The following is a 6264-nucleotide window of genomic DNA, read 5'->3' on the forward strand; positions in this document are numbered from 1 at the left end:
TGAATATATCCTACCTTCCCTTGTGGTGCACCTTAGTTAACTTAGTTAATACACATAGCTGCACTGCTAAATACATAACCTATTAAAGTGAGCATATGACATCACAGGATAATCCCTTGATGTCATTATTTAGGAAGCTATATTATCCAAAGGCATCATCAAGGAAGCAAATACTACGACCATTTAAAGAATTCTAATACAAGTAACCTTTGGAAAGTGTATTACAAAGTGGGATGGTGATCTGTTTTTTAAAAAGTTTATATCATATTTTACTAACCCACTGCCATTAACATTATCAATTAGCTATTGTATTCACATATTCCTACTTTCTAAGGCAAAAAAAATAAGAATTATTACAGTTTGTTTCATTTTGGCAGAATCTAATTAAGAGTCTTGTACTGGAGAGATGAAATGCTACAAGTCTTCCAAACCACAGGCCCTCATTTGCTAAGCTACACACTGTATTGTGAAAACGATGCTATTAACACTGCCCTAATGCACACCATTATAAGCTCTTGAACTTTTTACAGCATCCTTCCTGACTGCTGGTGATTAGGACGAATTAATTCTTCTCTTTCATGCCGCAAAGGGAAACAAATAAGATAAATACATAGAAAATGAATCCATGATAACTAGTTGTATTAGAAGTATTATTAAAATCATTCCTAATTTTTTTTTAAAAAAATGTTTTGATACCATTAAAAATGAGATCAAGTGCATGGATATCCACCAGGCCCAAACTGGCCTTCCCCAATCTTCAGCACACAAATATGCTTTTGAAAACCCATTCTTTCAAAACATATATGTTACTAACTGGTTGCTTCTATAGCCTGAATCCTTTGGGAACATTTCTAGCACTGGCTGATTAAATGTGAGTCAGATTATTTTAAAGAATATCTAGGGACACATAAACTTAGGTGAAAGAACCAGCCAAAATATAGCACTATAGAGGCATGGCTCTTCTATCTATATTCCTTTCCTTTTGGAAAGGAAAGCAGATGAATATTTTATCTCATGCATAAAAGTTTCATGATAAAACAATATTGAACATGAGAATATGAGAATAGATCTAGATTCCTCCATCAGAAAAACAGGCCTCAATGGGGAGTAGCAAACAGCATTCCTAAAAGAAAGATGTCTCCAGAAAGCTGACACTAGAAACATCAAAACTCAGAAGCACCAATGCCTTTAGAAAAATCATGTACAATATCACTTTTTTGCAGAATATTGTCTAGTCTAGTGCATCTCTCTAACTATTTCAGTTAGTGGAGCTCTTATAGGCATGTATTTGATGTTATTTTATCATATACTGTTATTTATTACATATATTTTATCCTGCCCTTTTTCCAATGAGCTCTCAGCACTGTACGTGGTTTCTTCCCACCCTATTCTTTCCTCATGAAATGTTTGGTTGCGATAGTGAATGATCCACACTCACCCACAGAGCTTCACAAAGATTGGAAAATTGATCTCAGACCTTCCAAGTCTTATTCCACCACTCCAGTGACTACATCATGGTGTCTGCAAATCATGTAGTAAATCAAGACAACATCCACATTTCACAAATTTAATTATCACTGCCTTTATTTTATGGGATGATATCACTACTCTGTGTGTAAGATGTAAGTAAAATTGTTCATCAGACCGTATCTTTATCCTGATAATAACAGAGACAAAAAAAAAATGGTATAGTCATAGAGTCAAGTGTGACATATTTTTATTTTGCCTAAGCATATGCATAATCTGTACAGAGACAAGAAAATAATGTGATCATATTTTTAGCACACGTTTAATGAGTTCTGCCATTCTTCAGCAGTAGATGGTTTGTTGTTTAGAAAAGACAAAGGAAATCCTCCCTTTGTCTGTCTTCCCAACTATCAAGCCCCATTACTGAAAATTAAGGTTCAAGCAAATTCTTATTCAGAGATAATTAGTGGACGGCTTTGTGGTACAGAGTATAATATGACCAAAGCATTGGATCACAGCGGTGTGTATTGAAGTGTGAAAGAACCAGTTCTCAATCTCTGGTCCTGGGGTCATACTCCTTCTTCTTGGAGACAATGTGGCAGTCAAAATGCAGCGTTCATACCTGCTGTGATAAAAAATACACCCCAGCCAATAAATTATTTCAATGCCCCTCTTGCAGTCTTTTTTTTTTTTAAATAAAGCCAGATCATTAGTAATAAACTATGACTTCATTAGAATGTTCCACCTAACAGGATTACAGAAGAATGTGTCAATAATCAGCAAAGGTTTGTCTTTCATTAATTAACACCTTTGTATGAATACAAACTTGTTATCCTCACATTTTACATCTGAAATATTATCATAAAATGAAAGGTTTTTTTGTTTTGTTTTAAAAGTTGCTTTCAATAATTTGTACACCTGATATTTTAAATTTCACTGGTTTTTATTTCAGTAGGTGCCAATTTTTCTGTGTCACGGTCTAACCAAATTGATCTAAGCCTGGAAGATTTTATTGTGAACATTTTAGAATAACAACATGTTCAGTTATCTTTAAAATATAGTCAAAGTTTTACTGACAATAACGTTCTATTTATACTAATGTTCTATTTACTGACTTCAAAAAACTACAATTCTGGTATTGTCTTAAGATCACTTTAATCAAAACAAAACTGATAGTAAAGCAGACAATCTCATCTAGTTTAGCCACATCAGAAAAATAACCATTGTTTTCTGCTTTGGAACATCAGTTGTAGAATGCAATACTTTTTGCACACATACTTTCAGATATTCTTACACACATATTCTGCATCTGTTTACAGTGCCAAGTTTCAGGTAATTATTTAACACATGAATTGCTCCATCAAAATGAATGTAGTCACAAAATGTAAGCCATGTATTTGCAAGCCTCAATACTCACAAATATTTAATTATTCAATATATATAATTCCAGTTACTTAACATGATTTGTCAGGCTCTTTGTCACAGCATAAATTTGTCAAGAATCCAAATTTCCAAAAATGATGATTTGAAACTTTTTCAAACTGATTCTACTATATCAGGGGTTAGTGCTCATGTTTTTAGCCACAGAGTTTAGAAACCATACTGCAATTGTCAGGTATTACATTAAATTATTGCAAATATATTTACTTAAATTTTTAAACATGTGCCATAGTTAAAAAGAGCAAAAATTTTAATCTCCAAGTTTGGAGTAAAGTGCAATTATATTCAGTGCAGGCATATGCTTTATCTGTCATATATAGTTAGAAGAAATCATCGCTTGGCTTTTGTACTGCGCTATATATAATCAACCTACTCTAGAAACCAAATACAGTGCAGATTTTTTTTTAAATGCAAACTATGAGTTCAGATAATTTACTGGAAATATTCTTATGCACTTTCAGTTATTTGAGAGATTACCTTTCCTCAGTTGAATGCCAAGCAACTAAACTTCCCAAGTTCCAAGTACATAGAAGTTGTTGGGCTTAGAAAGGTGACCCTGATTATAATGGCATTACAAATAACTAACAGGAGAATATTTGCTAATAATACTATAAATAAAATCCCAGGAAAGGAACAGCTGAAACATTTGTGCAAATGTCTTGCTCAAGGAAAATCAAAATTTCATCTGTAGAATTCATTTTATCTGTTTACAGTGCAAATTGTTTTAGTATAATATTTTTCTAAATGTTTCTCCTGTGCACTTCACAGTTTGCACAATTGCTTGTGTGATTCTGCACCCTTGTACATTGGCACATAGAGAAGTACAAACTGATTCTATCTGGGTTCCAGTTACAAAAATATGTAAATAAATTTGCTTTCTCAAAACAGGATGCAAACAACCTTGAAATTGTTTGCATGAGTTCAAGGAAACTTTATACCTAGTTTTCTTGAATTGCAGGCCCCATCTCCATGGTATACAGCTTTTGAATGGGGACCAGTGTGTGTTTTAGTCTCTGGGAGGATATCAGCCTTTTGAATGAGACAAAACAGTTCCTCGGGTCCCATGGCACTTTTCTCACCTAAACTAGGATGGATAACACAGATATGAGAATCCCCTGAAGCAATCGTGCCACTTATTTATTTATGCCCCACTTTTCTTCCATTGTCTTCCATTGTTTTCCCCTTTTCCCTTTTATCCTAACAACCATAATCCTGTTGGGTAGATTAGGATGAGAAAGAGTGACTTTTCCAAGGTCTTCCATGGCAGAGTGGGTGTTTTCACCTCTACTGAAGGTGACACATACTGTCATGCTTAATTTTAGTGAAGTAGATACTCTTGTTCACCTATCACAAATACCATTATTTTGGAAATTTGTAGGATTCTAAAGTAATATCATTTTTGAGGATATTATACTAATCAAATACTTGTCCACGGTTGTTTTCTATGAACATCTGCCACAATGTATTGCAATATATGTACTCTGTGAAGTTTATATACAAATATTTCTTAGAATCATTGTTGCCAATTTTTCCCTATGGGGAATTTTCTAAGGAAAAAATATTTTTGCAGATGTATATATATCATATTTTCCTTTACTAACCAGTTTCATTATGTACAATCTTCCACACAACAAATGCACTTATGAAAAGTTGTATGAATACAGTTCATAACATAAAAGGAGCCATGCTGGATCAAACCAAGGACCTATCAAGTCCAAAATTCTGTCTACACAGTTGCCCACCAGCTGAATAGAGCTGGTATTGGATACAGCATTGAACAGTAGCTTCCTTTACAAAGTTTATTACTACATTTGCATTGATACGAGGCTATTGAACATCAATACCAAATTCTTGTGTAAAGAAAATAAATAATTGGCTGGTGAATCCTACATATTTTTCACCTGGATCTATCTACATTGTCCTCTGACAGTTAGGACTTTAAAATTAACAAAAATATACTTTCTACTAGTAAAAAGTTTGACTGTAGAAAGTTTGTGGACATCTATCAGAAATAAGAAACAAACCATGATGCAAGTTAATTTCAAATGAACTGTCTCAAATGATTTGCATGTGCAGACTACTACTATAGAACCATAGATGTGGTAGGGCCAGTAAGGTAGACTTCTTCTCTTGGGAACTACTCACACCATCTATAGTGTTTATTGTTTTGGAGGGTTTTTTTGAGAAAAGTTTTCTAATATGTGAAGTGACAACTTCTTTTAAATATAGGGTCCTAGGACAGGAAAATGTATGGTTTAAAAAGCAAAATAAAGTGTTGACTGGTTCAGCCCCCTGCATTCCAAGTAACAGCACACCAAAGTCCTACCTCCCAACCTGCCAGGTCTGCCAATCCCAGATTCCTCATGGCTCAAAGAAGATGTCTTATGATCACTATAATCTGTGCCATTTTTACATTGCTCAGAAAAAAATTTCCCTTAAACTACAGTGATGATAAGCGTATCATCATACTTTAGAGTAGGAAGTAACTTAGATGAGATATTAAAGTTTGTTACAAACATATAAATGTTTCTTAACTTCAGAATCACTCTTCTATTCAACTTGGACATTTTTACTACTAACTATTAACTAGAACACTGGTGTTTGGCAACAGGTTCCAGACGTTTGTTAGCTGTACAGGAATCATAGATCTGACTATTTCTTTCTTTGAAACCCAATGTGGCAGCACCACTTTGTGGCAGCACCACTTTGTGACAAAGGCTAGTTGTGGCTCTCAATTTCCACATTCCCTGCTCTCAAGTTCCTTCTAGACAGTTGCATCTAAAGTGTAACTTATTTTGTGCTTCCTCTCCCTCTGCTTTGATAGAAGCTACCCAAGGTTAATAAAAATTTCAGTGTGTTTGTATTAAATATCAAGTTCAGATCTGAGATCTGAAAAATAATTTATGTTGGGGAGGACCCTTTCACATTTGGGTCACAAATGATTTTGGTGTCTTTATGATAAAGAGCTGGCTTGTGCAACATAAGGCACGTAGCAAACAAATAGTGATAGAATACAATAACCATGGCAAAATTTTCATATTCGGAATAACTGTTTTGTGAGTTAGAATAGCAATAATGTGCAATGCTAAATATTAAATATATTATTTTTCAATATTACACTACTAGATTAGTACATAAACATAGTGTTCAGAAATAAGTACCACTGAAGGTAACAGTGTATAGGCTTAGCTGATACTCTTTAACAAGATTAATAGGAAAAAGAATTCCAAACAGCTCAGTGGTTATAGATGTAAAGCCTCAAACAGTGAAAATTACAGACAGAATTACAGTACAATATTACAGTTCAGGAAAGTGAAATTTTATACTGTCATATGTAAAATCACAAAAAGTTATTTG

This window comes from Heteronotia binoei, chromosome 3 (assembly GCF_032191835.1).
Source record: "Heteronotia binoei isolate CCM8104 ecotype False Entrance Well chromosome 3, APGP_CSIRO_Hbin_v1, whole genome shotgun sequence".
Classification (NCBI taxonomy): Eukaryota; Metazoa; Chordata; class Lepidosauria; order Squamata; family Gekkonidae; genus Heteronotia; species Heteronotia binoei.